The sequence below is a fragment of the Mustela lutreola genome, chromosome 3 (genome assembly GCF_030435805.1).
Source record: "Mustela lutreola isolate mMusLut2 chromosome 3, mMusLut2.pri, whole genome shotgun sequence".
Classification (NCBI taxonomy): Eukaryota; Metazoa; Chordata; class Mammalia; order Carnivora; family Mustelidae; genus Mustela; species Mustela lutreola.
This window is the reverse complement of record NC_081292.1, coordinates 89561161-89574263: the sequence shown is the minus strand read 5'-3', so window position 1 is coordinate 89574263 and position 13103 is coordinate 89561161. Positions and strand designations below refer to the sequence as shown.

The 13103-nt window shown below is 33.2% G+C and overlaps 1 non-coding gene across 1 annotated transcript; it reads left to right on the top strand.

The window, feature by feature from the left end:
* The first annotated feature begins 12488 nt into the window (after nt 1-12488).
* Nucleotides 12489-12592, top strand: LOC131828366 (U6 spliceosomal RNA). The gene has a single exon (XR_009352382.1). It is a non-coding gene; the product is annotated as a U6 spliceosomal RNA (small nuclear RNA).
* The last annotated feature ends 511 nt before the right edge of the window (nt 12593-13103 follow it).

Genomic DNA, 13103 nt, shown 5'->3' with positions numbered 1-13103 from the left:
AGGATTCCCCAATGCCTCTGGACCTTTGGTTACTAAAATCAAAAGGTGACACCAGGGGACTCAGAGTCAGAGAGTCCCACACCTTCTGATCAACTAACTTGCATTATTGTTAACAAGAATCTTGTGCATTACCATCAGTTTTCTACATTATAACCTCTTGCTCTACAGTTTGTAAATACCTTTGTCAATAGCAAGCTAATAAACGGGGTGACCCCAATGGATTGAGATAATCTCCAGAGTTTCTGCTACATAATGCCAAGGACTCCATTAAAAGGATACCTAAGAATTTATTTTGCCCAAAAATTTGATCATTTTTTTCACTGTCCTTACCTATTTTCCAAACCTAGTCCTTTTGCTTCACCTTTCAGTCTACGGACCCTTTATCTGACTGACTTGTTAATTCTGGTAATGTCTTGCAGATTAATTTGCTTGCCAGAGGTGGTTCCTCTAATTGATGTCTAAGAACCCTAATTAGTTAAGAAAACTTTTTTTAACATTTTCATTGCTATTTATTATTATTATTATTATTGCTAATATCTCTATTATAAATAATTCACAAGCGCATCTTTCTGACAAAAGACAAAGAGCTGGCTACTAGTAGAAAAAGTACATTTGACTCTGTCAGTGAAAGTGGTAAAGGGATTTGAGAATATAAGGCAATGCACTGGAATTATGTGTTAAAATTTTAAATATTATAGATACATTTACTTAATTTCTAATACTGTTGTTGCTTATAATTAAATAAGATGTTTTCCATGAACCACGCATTACAGAAAATCTATTGTTTATACAGATTAAATTTTTATCAAAAGGGATACCTGGGTGGCTCAGTTGGTTAAGCAGCAGCCTTTGGCTCAGGTCATGATCCCAGCGTCCTGGGAACGAGTCCCGCATCGGGCTCCTTGCTCGGCCGGGAGCCTGCTTCTGCCTCTGCCTCTGCCTGCCATTCTGTCTGCCTGTGCTTGCTCTCTCGCCCACTCCCTCTGATAAATAAATAAAATCTTAAAATAACTAAATAAATTTTCATCAAAAAATTGTAAGTGTATTTTATTGTAGGATCATGATTAGCATTTTGCAGATGAGAAAAGTGAAATTTAGAAAAGTATGTCTCTTCAATTCCCTCATACAATATCTGGCCTAGATAGAAGGATATACTATCACAATTGAGGAAGATAATTGATTACTTAAAATGATAAACTTTACTGTATAGGGTTTTTTAAATGTTTGCCACAGATTCAGATTCTTATAAAATATATATCTATTTTTTGTAAAGAGAATGCACTAAGAAGTAAAAAGAAAGTGATATATCAGTGCTACCAACTAATGGCTAAAATATCATCACCTTATTTATGAACAATGAAACAGTGTGCAATATTTAAATACATTTAAATAAATTCCTATTTACTTTATGTATTTATAAATTTAAATAAATTCCTATTTATTTATTATTAAAGAAATTCCTCTAACAAACAGTATGTTTTGAAGATTGCTAGCAGGAAAGTGTTGTACTACAGTAATCAGAAAATATGATCTAAAATTCTGCTTTCAAGGGCACCTGGGTGGCTCAGTGGGTTAAAACTCTGCTTTCAAGAAGCTATAACAGTAAGTACTGAACATTAGCTATTATATGCTATGGATGAATAACTGAAATCTACATTTGAAACTAATGGTACACTATATGCTAACTAATTGAATTTTAAAAAGTTTTAAAAAAAGCCACTATTTTATAAAACAATATTCCCAACAGGCTCTTTTGCTTTAAAATACTCACTTTGTGTGTAGGGATAGAGGGCACATACCTCAATATCATCAAAGCCATCTATGAAAAACCCACCGCAAATATCATTCTCAATGGAGAAAAACTGAAAGCTTTTCCGCTAAGGTCAGGAACACGGCAGGGATGTCCATTATCACCACTGCTATTCAACATCGTACTAGAGGTCCTAGCCTCAGCAATCAGACAACAAAAGGAAATTAAAGGCATCCAAATTGGCAAAGAAGAAGTCAAATTATCACTCTTCGCAGATGATATGATACTATATGTGGAAAACCCAAAAGACTCCACTCCAAAACTGCTAGAACTTATACAGGAATTCAGTAAAGTGTCAGGATATAAAATCAATGCACAGAAATCAGTTGCATTTCTCTACACCAACAGCAAGACAGAAGAAAGAGATATTAAGGAGTCAATCCCATTTACAATTGCATCCAAAACCATAAGATACCTAGGAATAAACCTAACCAAAGAGACACAGAATCTATACTCAGAAAACTATAAAGTATTCATGAAAGAAATTGAGGAAGACACAAAGAAATGGAAAAATATTCCATGCTCCTGGATTGGAAGAATAAATATTGTGAAAATGTCTATGCTACCTAAAGCAATCTACACATTTAATGCAATTCCTATCAAAGTACCATCCATCTTTTTCAAAGAAATGGAACAAATAATGCTAAAATTTATATGGACCCAGAAAAGACCTCGAATAGCCAAAGGGATATTGAAAAAGAAAGCCAACGTTGGTGGCATCACAATTCCGGACTTCAAGCTCTATTACAAAGCTGTCATCATCAAGACAGCATGGTACTGGCACAAAAACAGACACATAGATCATTGGAACAGAATAGAGAGCCTAGAAATAGACCCTCAAATCTATGGTCAACTAATCTTCGACAAAGCAGGAAAGAATGTCTAATGGAAAAAAGACAGCCTCTTCAATAAATGGTGCTGGGAAAATTGGACAGCCACATGCAGAAAAATGAAATTGGACCATTTCCTTACACCACACACAAAAATAGACTCAAAATGGATGAAGGACCTCAATGTACGAAAGGAATCCATCAAAATCCTTGAGGAGAACACGGGCAGCAACCTCTTCGACCTCTGCCGCAGCAACATCTTCCTAGGAACAACGCAAAAGGCAAGGGAAGCAAGGGAAAAAATGAACTACTGGGATTTCATCAAGATCAAAAGCTTTTGCACAGCAAAGGAAACAGTTAACAAAATCAAAAGACAACTGACAGAATGGGAGAAGATATTTGCAAACGACATATCAGATAAAGGACTAGTGTCCAGAATCTATAAAGAACTTAGCAAACTCAACACCCAAAGAACAAATAATCCAATCAAGAAATGGGCAGAGGACATGAACAGACATTTCTGCAAAGAAGACATCCAGATGGCCAACAGACACATGAAAAAGTGCTCCATATCACTCGGCATCAGGGAAATACAAATCAAAACCACAATGCGATATCACCTCACACCAGTCAGAATGGCTAAAATCAACAAGTCAGGAAATGACAGATGCTGGCGAGGATGCGGAGAAAGGGGAACCCTCCTACACTGTTGGTGGGAATGCAAGCTGGTGCAGCCACTCTGGAAAACAGCATGGAGGTTCCTCAAAATGTTGAAAATAGAACTGCCCTATGACCCAGCAATTGCACTATTGGGTATTTACCCTAAAGATACAAATGTAGTGATCCAAAGGGGCACGTGTACCCGAATGTTTATAGCAGCAATGTCCACAATAGCCAAACTATGGAAAGAACCTAGATGTCCATCAACAGATGAATGGATCAAGAAGATGTGGTATATATACACAATGGAATACTATGCAGCCATCAAAAGAAATGAAATCTTGCCATTTGCAACAACATGGATGGAACTAGAGCGTATCATGCTTAGCGAAATAAGTCAAGCAGAGAAAGACAACTATCATATGATCTCCCTGATATGAGGAAGTGGTGATACAACATGGAGGCTTAAGTGGGTAGAAGAAGAATAAATGAAACAAGATGGGATTGGGAGGGAGACAAACCATAAGTGACTCTTAATCTCACAAAACAAACTGAGGGTTGCCGGGGGGAGGGGGTTTGGGAGAGGGGGTTGGGATTATGGACATTGGGGAGGGCATGTGATTTGGTGAGTGCTGTGAAGTGTGTAAACCTGGTGATTCACAGACCTGTACCCCTGGGGATAAAAATATATGTTTATAAGAGGAAAAAAAAATAAAATAAAATACTATTTTATGTAAAAAAAAGTAAATAAATAAATAAATAAAATAAAATACTCACTTTGTAATGAGAGTCATTACTTTTGTCTAGCCAATTCTTACATCACTGTTTATCCCTTCCCTGCTTTATCTCTTCCCAGTATCAATAAAGGCTCACTTGGGTTACCTAGAAGCCATGAGAAAGCTTGTAATAGATCTGGCTGGTTTTTACCAGCAATTTGACCACCATGTGCACAGGGAAGTCTATTGATAAAGGCTTTATTGCAATAAGTTGCAAATACATGGATGATTTTGAATTCTCTTTCTTGAGGTCTTGTTTCATGATAATAAATTTAGGGTGGCTTATTGGAATGGATGTTATTAACATATTTTCATAGTTCTAAGTACATGGAATTGTAAAATAGATTAATGAATGTGGCATTACTGACAACTGTCCTCATTTTGAAATCAAATTACAGTGTACTCAGATGAGGAAGCAAAGCAGATTTGGGATTATGAGTGAACTAATTTAAAAAAGTCTTAGGGGTATGATCAGATTATTGGGTAATTCAGTAGAAAAATGTCAACTGATTGAGATTTTGTGTTTCCTGATTTCAGAGAGAAGTTAAGATAAATAAGGAACACGAGGAGACTAGGAAGCCAAACATAAGTGATAATTTTGTGCCAGAGTGTGTATACATCTGTTTATCTTCTTGCTTTACCACTAAGGTTGCTCCTAGAGGAGAGTTTAAATATGTGTTGGAGCTAATCTCTGTGGATTACACAACAAACCACATCCTACAGCTCTCCCTGAAACACCCCTTATGATTTCAATGTAATTTGGTTTTTGCATTTTTAGAAATAACAAAATACTTTGCAAACTCATCTACTTTATTACCACCACAAGTGAGTCAGCTGACTCCACATTTTAACACAGTGACAGTCACAGAGGAATGGAGGAATGAGTAAAGTTATCAATATATGTGCTTTTAAGAAGTACAACAGGGTAGCAGCTATTTCCAGGAACCAAAACATGGGTCAGCAGCTGTGAAGGAAAAGTGATGGAATAAATGACTCATTTCAGAGGAGTTCTACGACATATTAATTCTATAATGTATCCTCAGCACCCAGTTACCCGCTTTGATCTAAAGATAAGGATTTACAGTTAAGGTCCCATTTATGATTTGACTGGTAGGGTCTGAATCATGTTTACTATTGTTTTGACTATTACTTGAAACCTATAGTAGTACTTGGGATATGTGTTGTGTATTCTGTGAACATGTGCTATTTTTAGATTAGATAATTCCTGTCTCGAACCCCTGTTAATTTGTTTGTTTCTGTTTAATTGATAGTGGTTTCAGTAAATGGATATATCTGAAAAATTGCAAAGCCACTATTAAAATAAGTTATTATTATATATAGCATGGAATTGCACATTCCTCCTTTGAATCCGACAGAGCTTCACCATATCCTTAACAATTTGGGAAAAACATGCTATTATTTTTCTTTATAAAATTTCTCCTGTTAGGCTGTGATGGTTGTCATCAGCAGTAACTCCTCTGAAGGCTTTGTCAAAAGAGTTGAAAAAATTGGAAAGGTGTGAATGAAGCTGTTTGCTGAATATAAAGAAAAGAGCATTGAAGTACAATTCACAATCTTACTTCTCCTCTATGCTTTCAGATGTTTGACATTTGAAAATTTTGCTTCTAGAAGAGATGCCCTATATAATTCTTACTTTAAGGAGCAAGTTGCTTTTATAATTTTTTTTTATTATTCTACCATTCAAGTATTTCCATTTAAATTAAATTCAATACCATTTAAAAAAAATCAAAAGTGCAGCCAGTATTCAATTCCTGGGCTAAATAATTTTAGAAAGCTTTGTGTTATTGAACCTACGGGGTTTTTCTGTAGTTTTAACTCTTTCTTTCTGTGATTTTTCCCATTAGTCACGTAAGTGACTGCAATATAACAGACATTGAGGGTAAAGAAGGACTGAATAGAACAATCCTTGGCCTCATGAAGTTGAGAATCTAGCAAGGGAGTCAAACAATTCAATCATTCAGAGACAATTTATTGAGTGCCTGGCCTAAGATGTGCACAACAAAACCCCAGCCCAGAGGAATCATTTTAATGGGAGAGATAGATAATAGGTAAGCCAACTTTAAAAAGAAAAAAATCGTACTGGTTTTTCTTTAATAGTGATGCATATTTGAACTAAATAAGCACATTTTAAAAAGAGCAGTGATTGAGAAGAGGTTTTGTAACTGAGTGGTCCGAAAGGGCCTCCCTGAAAAAGTCTGTTTTGAACAGATTTCTGAATAATATCAGCTAGGAAGCTGCGTAAAAATCTCAGGGATGGGTGATTTTTCCAGTCAAAAAACTGTAAAGGCTCCAAAGTCACAATACAGCTGTAAGTTTCTCTAATAAAGTAACTTCTGACAAAGAATGAGAAGAAATAACTAACCCAGGTTTGAAAGAAAAGGGACAGACTTTCTATGGAATTAATATTTAATTAAAGCTCTAAAGGACAAAAATACAATAGAGCAAAATTCTATATACCTAATGACGCTGATATACTTAATGAAAGTTCATAAACAAGTGTGGGTAGCAAAGAGTGTGTGGGAATGTTGGTAAGAACAGTGGGGAAGAGTCATCCCTGAACATGTTCTTAAATGAAGCAATTCTTGTGTTGTTTTAAAGGGTAAATTGGAGTTTGCCTAAGTGATTAGAGAAGGATGCCTCGGCTTATGGAAGTTCAAAGCCATAAAGATGTGATAAACTACTGCAGATATTTTCATGTATATTTGTTGTTGCTTCTAGTAATGGTGATCTAAAAACTCTTTCTTAAGACAACTAAAAATCCAGACAAAATAGCTTTTAAAGTTAAAAATATCAGAATGATTATAAAAATAAGGGAGGGATTACTGGGCCAAAATAGGAAATACAATGAGAGCCCAGAGATATATGCCCTGAAGCCATTTTAGCTATGAGAGCATTTGAAACTGCTAAAACACACTGAGATGTGTTTTTAATAGACTCTTGATACTAGAGAAACAAAATTCAAAATCCAGCAGCAATCAAATTTGAGGACTTTGGTACAACCCAAATTTAAGTTGAGATCCCCAAAGCACAAGGAGAAGCAGAAATAAGACTATAGCCTACCTTGCCTTCTGTGTAAACTGAGAAAGTCAATCACTGAATTTGGAGTATGATTGTCTTGTAGAGTCTCAGATATAAGAGAAAATCCTGCCAAGGAGGACCATACCATTATTATAGCTCTTAATTATCCCTACTCAATAAGAGTTTCAAATATAATGTCTTGAACATAGCAAAATGGAACAAAGCACACAAAGAAAAACCATTAACAAGATTTGAAAGACAAAATGGGATTAAGTATGATGTTAAAATGATCAATAAAGATTGTAAAATGGCTTGATTACTCTGCTCAAATAAATGAGAGGGGAAGCAAATTGAACAAAAAATTGAAACTAAAAATGATATTGAGAAAGGTTTTATAAATGAACCAAATGGATACTCTAGAATTTAAAGATATGACAGCCAATTTAAGATACCACAGGGGTGCCTGGGTGGCTCACTTAATTAAACCTCCAATTCTTTGTCCTTTTTTTTTAACACCTTAATTTTATTTTATTTCTTTCATTTTGGCTCAGGTCATGATGTCAGGGTTGTGAAATAGAGCCCAGAGTTGGGCTCTGTGCTGAGCCTGGAGCCTGCTTAAGATTCTTTTCCCTTCTTTTTCTATCCATCCCTGCGCTCTCACTAGCTCGCTTTCTCTTGCTTGCAAATAAATAAATAGATAGATGATAGATAGATAGATAGATAATAGACAAAGCAAAATAAAAGCAGATTATGAAAATAAATATAAAGATTTTGAAATGAAAACAAGTTCAAAATAAAATAGAGAAGACCTACACAGCTAAAAGTTCATTCAGAAAATCTACTATTAAAGAAGTCAGTATAATACAATGTTAAGATATCAAAAGATTTGAGCATGTACTGTACAGAAAGGGTAATCCAAATAGCCACTCATATATAAAAACTGTTTATCTTTATTATGAATCTGGAATTAAATTAAATTAAATTAAAAATAAATTAAAACCTAGAATGGCATACTATTACACACTTACCATATTGGGCAACAGTGAAAATGTCTTGCAAGAATGTGAAGGAATGACAGTGCACATAATAAAAACATATGAGGAAAGTTGGACAATATTTAGAAAACTTAAAAATTTAAAAAAAAATTGGTCCATTCCTAGAAATACAGCATGGAACTAAAGGAATATTTTCATCAGGATATGCAAACAGATGATTATAGTTATTTCATTCATAACGGCAGATCAGTAGTGGTATATTTGCACAATGTTACATTAAATAAGAGAGAATATTAACAAACTGGGAGGAGGGGCTAGGTTGTTATCATAAACAGATCTTCTATGGTGCTAATTATGTTCTATTTCTCAAAATCTTTAAGTTAAAAAAGTTTTCAAATTTATATCTAGATAGATAGATAGGTAAATGATAGATAGACAGATATGCCAGAAGCTGCAATGCTAGGCTAAGACCAGGCTTCAAAGGGCTTTTCTATTCTCTACTAAATACTTTAAACCATTCATTATATCATAGCTCAGTGTTCAAATCTCCATTTGTTTCCTCAGTTTCCTAATATTTATCTTAAGGTGACCTGATCCAGACTTTTGATCACCTTTGTCTAAATATTTCTATTTTAACAAAGTCCTTTTGAACACTCAGAGACTAAAACTTAGAAAAAGACTCTGATTGTTATCTCACTAGAGTGGAAAATATATAGTTACTCATTAACTAATGATATCCATGTCTACATTAGATCCATGACATTTTTAATTCTTGGGAGCTTTTGGCTAAATGAATTTTTTAAGCTTCCTTTAAATGGAGCTTTAAGCCATCGCCACATGAATAAAATTAAAGAACTAAATGAAAACAAGCCAAGTATTTACAGAGTAATTAGAATGTGCAGTGGAAAGAGTACAATTCTGAAATCATAAAGCCTAAATTAGTGTGATGCATCTTTACCAGCCATGTAATCATAAACCAGTTATCTAAATGTGTTAGCCTCAGTTTTTTCACCCATGAAATGGTGATGATAATACTTATTATGCAGAGTTGTTGTGTGGATGTAATGAAGCATGGAGCATGAGAGTCTCATATTCCATGCTAAAATGATAGCTATTTTTATACTTATAATAATTCTAATAATAGTAATTAAATTGTTCAAAATGATAATATTCATTTATATTGAGGCATTGTATTGACTATTCATAGACACATTTACCAAAATAAATTTCATTTTACTTTACCCCCTCTGAGGATATATATTCCCTAATTCAATATGAATCTCATTATGAATAATAATTATCATGATAAATATGCAGATTTTTCTTCTATTTATTTTTAGGGAAGTATCCTTTACTGTTGAACATAAAGAAACTTAAGCAAGTCTGTCTTATTCAAAATTTTCATGCTGCTTTCTTATGAAACTAGATTATAGAGTTGTATGAAATAAATTCATGCAGTTAAGACATTTATGTTTGGAAAACTGGGTGGTCAGTTTAGTATTTCAAAAGAAGATTTTAAATTTAAACCTTAAAACTGAGCTCTTTCAGCCTTATTTATAGACCATCCTTCATGCTTCATAAGTATTCCTTCATTGTAAACTAACTAATAGTGTTTGTCACAGTGTATATAACTAAAATGGATTTTGTATTCTATTATTTCAGAGTTAGTTGCAGTTTCTAATTCCTTAATTCCTTTTTTGAAAAATAGATTAATTCTACAAAAAGTTTTTTCGAGCTTTATTGAAAAATAATTGACATATTATAATTTGTAAATTTAAGAAATGATTTCTTATAACACTGCAAACTTTTAACATTGTGTAAATTCTGTACCATTTGATAAATTGGTATACATCTGTATTGCAATATAATCTACATAAAAATGTTAATACATCTACTATCTCATATAGTTGCCTCTGTTTTTTATGCATGTATTGTAAGGAATTTTAAGATCTACTCTCTTAGCAACTTTTATGTATATAGTACAGTAGAGATAAACTTCAGAGGTCTTGTGGGTTTTGTTCCAGACTGCCTCAATAAAGTGATTATCTCAATCAACTAAGTCAAATCATTATTATTTTTTTTGGTTTCCCAGTGCAAATAAAAAATTATGTTTCCCAGTGCATATAAAAAATAAACACTATACTGTACTGTTCAAAAGCATTATGTCTTTAAAGAAAAACAATGTATATACCTTAAGTAAACTAGTTCTGAGTTTTCAGTGGGTCATAATTACTGATCACAGATCACCATAACAAATACAATAATAATGAAAAAACTTGAAATATTGCAAGAATTACCAACATGTGACAGAGAGACACAAAATGAACAAATGTTTAGAAAAATGGTGGCAGCAGACCTCTTTTATACAAGATTGCTATAAACTTTCAACTTGTAAGAATGTGATATATGTAAAGTTTAATAAAGGGAAGCACAATAAAAAAGTATGTATATATTATTAACTATGATCATCATGCTGTACATTAGATCCCCAGAACTTTTTCATATTATAGTTGCAAGTTTGTGCCCTTTGACCACCTTATTCCACCCCAGGTTCACCTCTTGTCAACTCAACTCTAAGTTTCCATTAGTTTGCTTTTTCTTCAGATTCTGTATGTAAGGGATATCATAATACATAAATTAAAAAATATATATAAAATCTTTGAAATATTTCACTTAGTATAATACCTTCAAGATCCATCCATGCTGTTGTAAAAAGCAGTATTTCTTAATTTTTCATGGTTAAGTAGTATTCCATAGTATATATTTACCATACTTATTTTATTCATTCATCCATTAATGGATACTGAAGTTATTTCCATCTCTTGCTTAGAGTTAATAATTTTATAATGAACATAAGAGTGCAGATATGTCTTCGAATAGTGACTTCGTTTCCTTTAGATATATACCTAGAAGTGGGATTACTGAATCATATGGTAATTTTACTTTTAATAATATGAATAGTCTCCATACTGTTTTCCATACAAATTTATATCCCTATCACAGTGCATAAGTTCCCCATTTTCCCCAATATTTACCAAAATTTGTTAGTTTTAATTTTTTGGTAGTATATATTCTAATAGGTAGTAATATTGTGTTTTTCAGAGGTAAACAACAACATAATGAATTTGCCCTGAGTTTTTACATTGAGCACTTTTTAATGCTCCTGTTGGTCATTTATATAACTTTTTTGAAAAAAAAAGTCTATTGAGATCCTTTTGCTATTTTTTAATGATATATTTTTTTCTATTTGTATCTCTTGAATATTAACCTCTTTTCAGATATAAGATTTGTAAGTATTTTCTTCCATTCTGTGGATTGTGTTTTCATTCTCTCTCTCTCTCTCTCTTTTTTTTTTTTTTGGCAATGCAGAAACTTTAGTTAATGTAATACCATTTATTTATTTTTGCTTCTTTTGCTTGTGTTTTTGGCCTGGTATCCAAAAACTATTGGCAAGACCAATGTCAAGGAGAATTTTTCCTATGTTTTCCTTTAGGAAATTTAGTTTCATGCATCACATTTAAGTCTTTAATCTATTTCAAGTTAAGATTTATGAGTGATATAAGCTTCCAGTTTCATGCTGGTTTATGTGACTATTCAGTTTTAAATATCATTTATTGAACAGACTATCTTTACCCATTATATATGTTGGCCCCTGTCAAATATTAGGTGACTGTATGAAAGGATTTATTTCTGGACTCTCAAATCTGTTCTACTTGTTTATTGGTCTGTTTTTATACCAGTATACTTTATTGTTTTGAGCATGAGGGCTTTGTAGTATTGTTTCAAATCAAGAAGTGTAATTTCACTTCTTCATTCTTTCTCAGAACTGCTTTAATTATTTGTCTTTTATGGTCTCATATAAATTCTAGGATTCTTTACTTACTTCTGTAAAAAAATAATATTGGATTTATTAAAAGATTTTTTATTTATTTATTTGACAGAGAGAGATGACAAGCAGGCAGAGAGGCAGGCAGAGAGAGAAGAGGTAGCAGCTTCCTGCTGAGCAGAGAGCCTGATGCAGGGCTCGATCCCAGGACCCTGGGATCATGACCTGAGCCGAAGGCAGTGGCTTAACCCACTGAGCCACCCAGGCACCCCTAACATTGGATTTTTGATAGGAATTGAATTTACAGATGGTTTTTGGTAGTATGGACATTTTAACAATGTTAATTCTTACCATTCATAAATATGAGCTATCTTTCCATTTATGTCTCCTTCAATTTCTTTATCAATGTCATAGTTTATGGGGTACATATCTTTCATCTTCTTAGTTAAATCTTATCCTAAGTATTTCATTAGTTTTGATGCTATTGTGAATTAGATTGTTCTCTTTATTTTTTCAGATAGTTCATCATTAGAGTGTTAAAATGCTCGTCTTGTGCTTACTTTGGCAGCACATATACTAAAATTGGAATGATGCAGAGATTAGCTTGATCACTGAACAAGGATGACATGAAAAACTGGGAAGCATTCCATATTGGAAAAAAAAGCGAAACAAAACAAAATTCTTGTCTTTTATATATTGATCTTGTATTTGGCAGCTTTACTAAATTTGTTTATTCAAAATTTTTTGTGAATTTTTTAGGATTCTTTTACATGTAAGTTCATGTTATTAAAAAAAAGAAAATTTTACTTCTTCCTTTTTTTTTTTTTGAGTCTTTTATTTCTTTGTGTTCCTTGTTTCTCTGGTAGGACATCCAGTACTATGTCAAATGAGAGTAGTGAAAGTGGACACACTTGTCTTTGTTCTGATCTTTAAGGGGAAAATTTTCAATTTTTTTTTATTGAATATGAGATTAGCTCTGGGCTTGCAATATGTGCTTTTTCTTTAATGGATTTTTAAAACTATTTTTTAAAAATTTTTTATAAACATATAATGTGTTTTTATCCCTAGGGGCACAGGTCTGTGAATCTCCAGGTTTACCCATTTCACAGCACTCACCATCACTCACCATAGCACCTGCCCTCCCCAATGTCCATACCCCCACCATCC